At 43.8% G+C, this 12,013-nt stretch overlaps 1 pseudogene; it reads left to right on the plus strand.

Annotated features, from left to right (window-relative positions):
• The first annotated feature begins 7,420 nt into the window (after positions 1 to 7,420).
• On the plus strand, positions 7,421 to 8,262 carry LOC144334529 (B-cell CLL/lymphoma 7 protein family member C pseudogene; annotated as a pseudogene).
• Positions 8,263 to 12,013: the final 3,751 nt, after the last annotated feature.

Consider the following 12,013-nt stretch of genomic DNA (forward strand, 5'->3'; position numbering starts at 1 on the left):
TAATTTAGTTAATATATCTATCACTTTACATAGTTACTGTTTCTAGTTTTTTGACTAATACATTTATCTTTTTTGATTGTGATATATCAAAATTCCCAGTATAATTGTGAATTTGTTACTTTTCCTTTACTTATTTATTTACCACTATTTATTGTCAAACTATATCACAATCTAAGTCCTATATTAGTCAGGGTTCTCTAGAGGGACAAAACTAATGGGATAGATGTATATATAAAGGGTAGTTTATTAAGGAGTATTGACTTAACGATCACAAAGTGAGGTGCCTTAATAGGTCCTCTGCAAGCTGAGGAGCAAGGAAGCCAGTCTGAGTCCCGCCACTGAAGAACTTGGAGTCTGATGTTTGAGGGCAAGGAGCATCTAGTATGGGAGAAAGATGTAAACCGGGAGGCTAAGCCAGTCTAATCTTTCCATGTTCTTTTGCCTGGTTTTATTATGGCTGTGCTGGTAGCTGACTAGACTGTGCCCTCCCAGATTGAGGATGGGTATGCCTTTCTCAGTTCACTGACTTACATGTGAATCTCCTTTGGCAACACCCTCACAGACACACCCAGGAACAATACTTTGCAAACTTCAATCCAATCAAGTTGACACTAAATATTAACCATAAGTCCATTATTTTTATTTTATTTATTTATATTTTGGTTGATCCCTTTCGTATATTTGTTGCATCTTCACAATTTTTTTAGTTTTATTTGTTTGACATTAGTATTACAAAACCAGATACCATATGTCTTCTTTTAACTAGTAGTACCTTGATATATCTTTTGATACTTTTTATTTTGAAAGTTTCTCTTTTTTCTCTCTTGCTCTCTTTATGCTGTGTTTAAATATGTCCATTATAGACTGAATAAAGCTGGCTTTTAAATATATACTCCTAATTCTCTTTCTTATAAATTCATTTAATGATGTCTTGTTAACTCATACACCTTAACTTTTTAAAAACTCTCTCCTATTTGCATTATATTTTCTTTATCTGGTAGGCAGGCATAGATGTTAATTCTTTTTCTTGTGATTTCCTCTAAATTTGAAGATATAAACTGATCTAAAAACTTTGCTAAAAAATGTGGAGAAAGTATTTAACCACAATACCAAATGTGTGAGGTTTTCACATGTCTTAATTACACATTTAATAACATATTCTCTTCTATTATTATTAGTGTGAAATAAAGTTTCACTTTTCATTTTTTCCATTAAAATAGTCATTATTACTTTTTATGCAGCCAACAGTTGATTTTACTAGCATGTTATCAACATCTGTTTTCACCATTTTCCCCTAAAACTTATTTATGGATTTCCTTTTTCTGTTGTCAATCTGAATTCTTCAGTAACTCTTTTTAGTGAAGAACCATGTGTGCTAAAGTCCACCGCTCTTCATAAGTAGGAAAACATCTGCATTTCCTTTTTACTCCTGTTGGACATCTTATGGAATTCTAAGTTGAGTTTGATTCTTAGAATTATAGACATTTCCCTGTGCTTATTTCTATTGTGTTTGTATATTTACTTCCCTGTCCTCTTTTATAACCTTTTCTACTGCAAACCCTCAATTTGTATGTCAAGAGAAAGGAGTAGAGAACATCGATTGCTTCATATTTGGGTGCTTTCAGGATGGTGTGACAGAAGGGCAAGGTGGGTAGTGAACTGAAGATTCTGCTGGCAAAAAGTTAGATGACCAGCGACAAAAAAAAAAAAAGAAAAGAAAATGAGTGATTTTACTAATTAATTTATTTTACTTATCACACCTTTTGGTGGACCCCACATTAAGAAAATTCAATGGATAGGAAATTCAAAACTTCCCAATCACTTGGAAACTTCCATTCTCATCCTCAACCCTGGCTCAAACTTGTATTCCATGAAGACACCTCACTGTAGGGATGCAATGACTGTTTTATCTAAGTTGTCTTCACTCCCTACCATATGAGTCTAAATTTCAAACACAGATCTTTTTATTTCCTCAAAGAATCCTGATGCCAGGTGTCCTAGTGTGAAATAGGTTTAACTGGTAATATACTTTGGATGTGTGTCCCTACCCAAATCTCATCTTGAAATGGAATCCGCAATGTTGAAGGTAGGACCTGGTAGGATTTTATTGTACCATGTGATTAAACCATGAGAGTGGACTTCTCATCAGTGATTTAGCACCATCCCCCTGGTGCTGTCCTCATGATAGTGAGTAAGTTATTGAGATACCTGACTGTTTAAAAGTGTGTGGCACCTCCCCACTCCCTCTTGCTCATGCTTTTGCTCTCTGAGTTGCCTGCTCTTGTTTTTTCTCCTGCCATGATTGTAAGTTTCCTAAGACCTGTCCAGAAGCCAGGCAGATACTAGCATCATACTTCCCATACACCCTATAGAACTTTGACCCAATTAAACCTCTTATCTTTATAAAGTACCCAGTCTCAGGTATTTATTTATAGCAATAGGAGAATGAACAAATACAACTGGATTTGGAGAGGTAGCGGGTTCTCCGTCTTAACAATAGAAATTTAATTTTAAATATTAGATACACCTATCTCTGTTTTTAACACAAATGAACATATAATGCCGTAAAAAAAGAGAAACTTTTAAACCATTTATTCAACTAAGGTCAATATCTCCAACATCTAGAGAGCTGGTATTTATTCACTCATTCTTTCTCACTCTGCACTTCTCTCTACCAATCTCTCAGGTTTTCTCTCCTCTCCATTATTATTATTATTATTATTATTATTTTGGCAATGGAATGATCTTCAGACCCTACTGTAAAATAATTAAATCCCTCCCTTTGGTTAACCAAGAATGCGACAAAAGCTTTGCTATTAAAATTGTCAGATGCCACTAATAGGGTTAGGTTTTTTGTGTTCCCACCCAAATCTTATCTTGCATTATAATCCCCATAACCCTCATAATCCATTGTGTCAAGGGAGAGGCCAGGTAGAGGTAATTGGATCGTGGGGGTGGTTTCTTTCATGCTGTTCTCATGATAGTGAGTGAGATCTCACAAGATCTGATGTTTTTATAAAGGGCTCTTCCCCCTTCCCTGGGCACTTCTCCTTCCTTGTGCCTTGTTTGTGCCTTGTGAAGAAGGTGCATTGCTTCCCCTTCACCTTCTGCCAAGACTGTAAGTTTCCTGAGCCCTTCCCAGCAATGGTGAAACCTCATTTTTTATAAATTACCCAGTCTTGAGTATTTCCTTGTAGTAAAGAGAGGACAGACTAATACGATAAATTGGCACTGGGAGTGGGGCATTGTATAAAATACTAAAAAATGTGGAAGCAACTTTGGAATTGGGTAACAGGCAGAGGTTGGGACAGTTTAGAGAGCTCAGAAAAAGACAGGAAGATGTGGGAAAATATGAAACTTCCCAGAGACTTGTTGAATTGCTTTGACCAAAATTCTGATAGTGATAAGGACAATGAAGTCCAGGTTGAGGTGGTCTCAAATGGAGAGTAGGAACTGGTTGGTAACTGGAATAAATAAAGGTGATTCTTGCTATGCTTTATCAAAGAGACTTATGGCATTTTTCCCCTGCCCTAGAGATCTGTGGAACTATGAACTTGAGAGAGGTGATTTAGGGTATCTGGGAGAAGAAATTTCTAAGCAGCAAAGGATTCAAGAGATGACTTGGGTGCTCTTAAAAGCATTCCATTTTATGCATTCACAAAGAGGTAGTTTAGAAATGGAACTTATATTTAAAATGGAAGGAGAGCAAAAAAGATTGGAAAATTTGCAGCCTGAGGATGTTATAGAAAAGAAAAACCCATTTCCTGGAGGAGAAATTAGAGCCAGCTGCAGAAATTTGCATAAGCAACAAGGAGCCAAAGGTTAAATCACCAAGACAATGGGAAAAATATCTCCAGGGCATGTGAAAGACCTTTCTGGTAGCCTCCCCCATCACAGGCCAAGAGGCCTAGGAGAAAAAAAAATGGTTTTGTGGGCCGGGTCCAGGGCCTTGCTGCTTTGTGCAGTCTCAGGACTTGGTGCCTTGCATCCCAGCCATTGTTGAAAGGGCCCAACATACATCCTAGGCAATTGCTTTTGAGGGTAAAAGCCTAAAACCTTGGTGGCTTACACACGGTGTTGAACCTGAAGGTGCACAGAAGTCAAGAATTGAGGTTTGGGAACCTCTGCCTAGACTTCAGAGAATGTATGACAATGCCTGGTTGTTTAAGCAGAAGTTGGCTGCAGGGGCAGATTCCTCATGGAGAACCTCTGCTAGGGCAGTGCAGAAGGGAAATGTGGGATTGGAACTACCATACAGAGTACCCACTGGGGCAATGCATAGTGGAGCTGTGAGAAGAGGGCCATCATCCTCCAGACCCCAGAACTGTAGATCCACTGACATCTTGCGCTGTGCACTTCAAAATGCTGTAGACAATGCCAGTCCATGAAAGCAGCCAGGAGCAGGGCTGTACCCTGCAAAGCCACAGAGACAGAGCTGCCTGAGCCCATGGGAACCCACCTCTTGAATCAACATGACCTGCATGTGAGACATGGAGTCAAAGGAGTTCATTTTGGAGCTGTAAGATTTGACAACCCCACTGAATTTTGAGCTTGCGTGGGGCCTGTAGCCCCTTCATTTTGGCAAATTTCTCCCATTCGGACTGAGTGTCTTTACCCAATGCCTGTACCTCCTTTGTATCTGGGAAGTAACTAACTTACTTTTGATTTTACAGACTAATAGACAGAGGGACTTGGCTTGTCTCAGATGAGACTTTGGACTTGGACTTTTGGGTTAATGCTGGAATGAATTAAGACTTTAGGGGACTATTGAGAAGGCATGATTTGTTTTAAAATGTGAAAGGAACTTGAGGCTTGAGGGGGGCAGGGGCAGAATCATATGATTAGGTTTTGTGTCCCCACCCAAATCTCATCTTGAACTATAATCCCCATAATACCCACGAGTCAAAGGAGAGACCAGGCAGAAGTAATTAGATCATAGAGGCAGTTTCCCCCATGCTGTTCTCATAATAGTAAGTGAGTTCTCACAAGATCTGATGGTTTTATTAGGGGCTCTTCCCTCTTCTCTCATCACTTCTTCCTGCTGCGTTTTGAAGATGGCGCCTTGCTTACCCTTCACCTTCTGCCATGATTGTAAGTGTTATGAGGCTTCCCCAGCAATACTGAACTATGAGTCAATGAAACTGAAACTAGGCCACATAAAACTTAGAAACTAGGCCTCATAAAAAAAAAAAAGAACTTAAAAAATTAACACCAGGTGGCTCTGGATAGGGTCCTACCCTGCCTCAATAAGGTCCCACCCTGATAAGGTCCCACCCTGCCAATTCTGGGAAACAACCTCATGGGGTCCCACCCTGCCAATTCCGGGGGTCCCACCCTGCCTCGAAGTTCCCAGAATCAACAACTCCAGGAAAAAACCTCATAAGGTCCTGCTCTAACCAATTAGAACAAGACACCTTGCTCAGGCCATAGACAGACCCAATTACCACGCGCCTAAAGCTTTGTTTGAATTTCACGCCCTAAGCTGTGTTTGAACTTGTGTTTGCCTATATAAACAGCCTGTAACAAGCAGTCAGGGTCCCAAGGCCAACTTAGAGCTTGGGACCCTAGCGCGCTAGTAATAAATAACTCTCTGCTGTGAATCTCGTGTCGGTGATCCTTCGTGGTGACCCCTGCCCAGGAAGGAATCACAGTTCGGTTCCAACATTTGGTGCATTGGCCAGGAACTGGGGTCGTCCGAGGACCCCCGACCCATCCGGCGGAGACCCATCTGGCCCGGGCCACGGACTGCTGACTGAACGGACCTACCAGGTACTTTCGTTTTGTTCTGTCTGTCTTGCCGGCTAACTCTGAACTCTGGGGAGTACTCCTTCTGAATTAAGTGGGGAAGGGGGACAGACGTGTCCGGCACCTTCCCACTCACGCCCCGGGGGACGCCCTGGCGGTAGTCTGGGAGAAGGCTGATGACTCAGTCAGCCTCCTCAAATCTGTAGGCAGGTCGCCCCTGCCATCTGAATATTTTGTGATCTTGTGGCGCCACTCTCTGGCCGTGCAGCTTCTCCTTACTTGTCTGGTCTTTGTTTTTGTTACTTTCGTTTTGTCCTTGTTATACGTGGACGAAATAGGACAGACGTTGACGACTCCTTTGTCTCTGACCCTGACTCACTTCCCTGACTTTCGGGCTCAAGCCCACAACCTCTCCATAGAAGTCCGTAAAGGACGATGGCAAAAATTCTGCTCGTCCGAGTGGCCTACCCTCCATGTTAGGTGGCCCCGGGACGGAACATTTGACCTCCCAATTATCTTACAGGTTAAAGCAACAGTGATGGATCCTGGGCCACACGGACACCCAGACCAGGTGGCCTACATAATTACTTGGGAGGATCTGGTCCGAAATCCTCCCTCTTGGGTGAAACCCTTCCTCCATTCCCCTTCCCCATCCCAATCTACCCTCCTTGCCTTAGAAGCCCCAAAGAATCGGAATCCGGACCCGCATAAGCCAGTCCTCCCAGATGAACCCCAGAAGGACCTCCTCCTTCTCGACCCCCTGCCTCCTCCACCTCAAAACCCCCTTCTGGGACCTCCACCTTACGCTTCACCCTTGCCCCCTGTCTTGTCCCCAGCTCTTTCCTCTACCGCCTCGGCCCCTACCCTTTCTCCAACTTCTCCCTCGGCCCCTCCCTCCACCCCATCTCCTTCTCCAGCCCCGCCCAAACTCACCCCTCGGACGCCGCCGCCGACACCTCCTCGTCTCCGCTTGCGGCGGACTAAGGACCCAGAAGGCCCTTCCACTTAGCAATCCTCCCTTTTTCCCCTCCGTACTGTCACGGTCCAGTACTGGCCCTTCTCTGTCTCTGACCTCCATAACTGGAAGACCCATAATCCTTCCTTTTCCCAAGACCCTCAGGCCCTAACCTCGTTAATAGAATCCATTCTCCTCACCCACCAGCCCACCTAGGATAATTGCCAGCAACTCCTGCAGGTCCTCTTAACCACTGAAAAAGGCAGCAGGTCCTCTTGGAGGCCCGGAAAAATGTGCCAGGACCAGGAGGCCTCCCAACCCAACTTCCCAATAAAATAGACGAGGGATTTCCCCTCCCCCGCCCAGACTAGGACTATGAAACGGCACCAGGTAAGAAGAGTCTCCAAATCTATCGCCAGGCTCTGTTGGCGGGTCTCAAAGGGGCAGGAAAACGCCCCACAAATTTGGCCAAGATAAGAAAGAAACCCCTGAGGAAAGGGAAGCCAGGTCAGCGAAGGAACAGATAGAGCGAGAGGATCGTAAGAACCGAGTAAAGGATAAGCATTTAACAAAAATCCTGGCGGCAGTTGTGAGAGAGAAAGGACCAAGGAGAGAGGAAAAAAGCGGAGACGGCGAAAAGTAGAAAAAGACCAGTATGCCTACTGCAAAGAACAGGGGACTCGCGGAGGCGTTAAGGACGAAAGAAGGCGTGGCCAACTCCCGGGGGGACGGCAGGCCGAGAGCGCGGCGCCTGGGCCTAGCGCCGAGCCTGAGCCCGCCGGACGGGAGGCGGCCCCGCCGCAGGCTCGGCTCCGGCCCCAGCCCCGCCAGCATGGCCGGCCGGACCGTACGGGCCGAGACCCGGAGCCGGGCCGAAGATGACATCAAGAAGGTAATGGCGACCATCGAGAAGGTCCGGAGATAGAAGAAGCAATGAGTGACTGTGGGCGACACTTCCCTTCGTATCTTCAAGTGAGTGCCAGTGGTGGACCCCCAGGAGGAGGAGCGAAGGCGGGCATGTGGCGGGGCAGAGAGATCCCGTGGCCGGGAACGTCGGGGCAGGGGCGCCAGTCCCCGAGGGGGTGGCCCTCTCATCCTGCTGGATCTCAATGATGAGAACAGCAACCAGAGTTTCCATTCAGAAAGTTCCCTGCAAAAAGGCACAGAGCCCAGTCCTGGGGGCACCCCCCAGCCCAGCCGCCCTGTGTCACCTGCCGGACCCCCAGAAGGGGTCCCTGAGAAAGCTCAGCCCCCACGGCTGGGCCAAGAGAAAAATCCCGGGGGGCATAACTGCTGGCAGCACTGACGAAACCCCAATGCTGACCAAGGAGGCCCTGGCAATGATCCAGCAGATGCATGCCTGGACACACTTGAGTAATCGAAAGCTAAAATTACTGATTAAAAAAACTGACTTTCTAATCCCAAAGGCAAGTACCCTCGTAGAACAAGTGACATCTGCCTGTAAGGTCTGTCAGCAGGTAAACGCTGAGGCTACCCAAGTGCCAGAAAGGAAACGAACTCGTGGTAACCGCCCAGGAGTCTATTAGGAAATAGACTTCACAGAAGTAAAACCTCACTATGCTGGATATAAGTACTTACTGGTGTTTGTAGATACCTTTTCAGGATAGGTAGAAGCCTACCCCACCCGGCAAGAAACGGCACACATAGTAGCCAAAAAAAATTTTGGAAGAAATCTTTCCTAGATTCGGACTTCCCAAGGTAATTAAGTCAGATAACGGGCCGGCCTTCGTTTCTCAGGTAAGTCAGGGGCTCGCCAGGATATTGGGGATTAATTGGAAATTACATTGTGCCTATAGACCCCAGAGCTCAGGACAGGTAAAAAGAATGAATAGAACAATAAAAAAGACCCTTACTAAATTGACCTTAAAGACTGGTTTAAAAGATTGGAGACGCCTCCTATCCTTAACTCTGTTAAAGGCCCAAAATACACCTAACCGTTTTAGGCTCACTCCATATGAAATCCTCTACGGAGGACCTCCCCCTTTGTCAACCTTGCTTAACTCCTTCTCCCCCTCCGATCCTAAAACTGACCTACAGGCTCGGCTAAAAGGACTCCAAGCAGTACAGGCCCAAATCTGGGCCCCCTTGGCAGAACTGTACCAACCAGGACATCCACAGACCAGTCACCCCTTCCAGGTGGGAGACTCTGTCTACGTTAGACGGCACCGTACTCAAGGACTAAAGCCTCGGTGGAAAGGACCCTACATTGTTCTCCTGACCACGCCCACAGCCATAAAGGTTGACAGAATCTCCACTTAGATCCACGCATCCCACGCCAAGGCTGCTCCAGAGACGTCCAGACCAACACCACTTGAGACATGGAAACTCCGACGCTCCGCGGACCCGCTCAAGATAAGACTCTCTCATATCTAACTCCTTGCTTATTGTTTGCCCTTCTTCCCTGCGCCGTCTCTAGTGTAGTTTTTGACGCTAACCCCCACCGGCCATTTAGCCTGACCTGACAGATAATTAATTTTAATAATCAAGAGGTCTTAAATAAGACCTCCGAGAATGCTCCTATAAAGACTTGGTTTCCAGACCTCTATTTCAACCTAAAAAAAATATATAGCAGAAAAGATAAAAGACACAGGCCCCCGGTTTACTAGTCCCACAGGAGTCCTATTAGGAACTCCTCAAGATAGACAAGAATGGAAAGGACAGGCTAGAAAGGTGTCCATCAGCCGGAACGGGTTTTATGCCTGTCCCGGATTCAGGACAGGACAAATGAAAAAAACTTGTAGAGATCTGACTCACTTGTATTGCAAAAGCTGGTCCTGTGTAACTACTAATAATGGAGAGTAGAAATAGGCCACAAAACCTTAGTATATAACCATGTCCTTTGTCCAGCCCTGTACCACAACCCGATATTCGGAAAATTGCAACCTGGTTCGCATCAAGTTTGAAGATGCGGCAAAATCTGATAACAGATAGATAACAACAAGGTTAATATAAGGTCTCTATTTATACCAGCACAACCCGCCTAAAATTCCCCTCATCCTGCTCACACTCATCCTGACTTTCGGGCCATGCATACTCAACCACTTACTCACCCTTATTAAAAATAAAATAAACATAGTACATGCTATGGTTCTGACCCAACAATACCAGAGCCTCAGGACTGAAGAAGAGGCTCAAGATTAAGCCTCTGACACAAAAAGAGGAGGGAATGAAACTAGGCCACATAAAACTTAGAAACTAGGCCTCATAAAAAAAAAAAAGAACTTAAAAAATTAACACCAGGTGGCTCTGGATAGGGTCCCACCCTGCCTCAATAAGGTCCCACCCTGATAAGGTCCCACCCTGCCAATTCTGGGAAACAACCTCATGGGGTCCCACCCTGCCAATTCCGGGGGTCCCACCCTGCCTCGAAGTTCCCGGAATCAACAACTCCAGGAAAAAACCTCATAAGGTCCTGCTCTAACCAATTAGAACAAGACACCTTGCTCAGGCCATAGACAGACCCAATTACCACGCGCCTAAAGCTTTGTTTGAATTTCACGCCCTAAGCTGTGTTTGAACTTGTGTTTGCCTATATAAACAGCCTGTAACAAGCAGTCAGGGTCCCAAGGCCAACTTAGAGCTTGGGACCCTAGCGCGCTAGTAATAAATAACTCTCTGCTGTGAATCTCGTGTCGGTGATCCTTCGCGGCGACCCCTGCCCAGGAAGGAATCGACAGTTCGGTTCCAACAAAACCTCTTTCCTTTATAAATTATCCAGGCTCAGTTGTATCCTTATTGCAATGTCAAAATGGACTAATACATATTACCATATATTGTTCAATTGAGTTTCCTTTCTGTCTATTCTTTTGTGAACCCAGAACATCTGAGACAGGTCTCAGTTAATTTAGAAAGTTTATTTTGCCAAAGTGGAGAATGTGCCTGTGACACAGCCTCAGGAAGGCCTCACGACATGTGCCCAAGGTGGTCGGGACACAGCTTGGTCATACACATTTTCAGGAGTCATGAGGCTTCAACCAATATATGTAAGAAGTACATTACTTTCATCCAGAAAGACAGAGACAACTCAAAGCAACTGCCACCCACCCCCTCCCCGCAATGAGGGGCTTCTGGGTCACAGTAGGTGAGAGACAAATGGTTGCATTCTTTTGAGTTTCTCTAAGTCTTCCCAAAGAAGGCAATCAGAATATGGATCTATTTCTGTGAGCAGAGGGATGACTTTGAATAGAATGGGAGGCATATTTGCCCTGAGCACTTCCCAGTCTGAAGAGGCCCAAGATATTCTCCTTTTATACTCCCTATTCACTAGGGCAGAGAACAGTATTAATAAAAATTTAATTAAGAGTCTATCTGTATCTGATTTTAAAAATAAACTACCAGAGACACTAGCATGTCATGAAGTCAATATATTTTATAGTTGGAGTACTGATTGTTTCATAAGTATAAGAAAAGCGTCTCTGAAATGCAACTAAAATCAAGAAATCAATCTGCACAAATAATGAATTTCAATTAATTTATGGACAGAAAAATAAGACACATATTTACCATGTCCACTAACACAATAATATATTCTACATAATTGATTCTAGAAAAATTTAACTTTCTGGTGCATCTATAATGAGGTCATAATGATATCAGTTGTCTTACAGGTTTGCTTTAGATAGCTGAAGGAATTCAGATTGTATCATTTAATGACTCTGACTTTATAAATGATTAAAACTTTTTCAAATCTCATATCTTTATGTAAAATGGGAACCTTAATATCTTATGTCTGAGATTATTGTAGAAATGCAGGAAAATTATATTGTGAGGCTGTTCCTATAAAGTATTAAATTAATGCTAGTTCTTAAAGTATTTTCCTTTTTTAAAAGAGCAGCTCCTAAGACGTAATTTATAAGTATGAAAACAAAAAGTTAAAACACAATTAGAAATTGCCAATTTCAAGAAAGTAGTTACAAAAGATTATAATATGTTTTCCCTAAGCCAGTCTTTGATTTCAGATTTTCTTTCCTAAATTTCTTACTATTTTCATTCAACTGCTTTTGGCTCTCAACTAACACGTTTAAAATTATGTAAAGCAATTTGACGCAGAAATTACTAGAAAGCAAAAGGAATCAAGCACACATAAAACCAGGAACAATCTATATTCCTTTGGGAGAAGCAATTGCATAACTACAGATGAAAATTGTAACAAGTCTTATTTAGCAAGGCATTTCCCCTGTTCTTTCAATATTGGATATAAAATCAACATAAAGAGAGCTGTCAGACCCTATACATTCCAAATGACCCAATTAATCTCATTTTCTGTCTTCTTGCTCAAACATAATGCATTTT

This window comes from Macaca mulatta, chromosome 14 (genome assembly GCF_049350105.2).
Source record: "Macaca mulatta isolate MMU2019108-1 chromosome 14, T2T-MMU8v2.0, whole genome shotgun sequence".
Classification (NCBI taxonomy): domain Eukaryota; kingdom Metazoa; phylum Chordata; class Mammalia; order Primates; family Cercopithecidae; genus Macaca; species Macaca mulatta.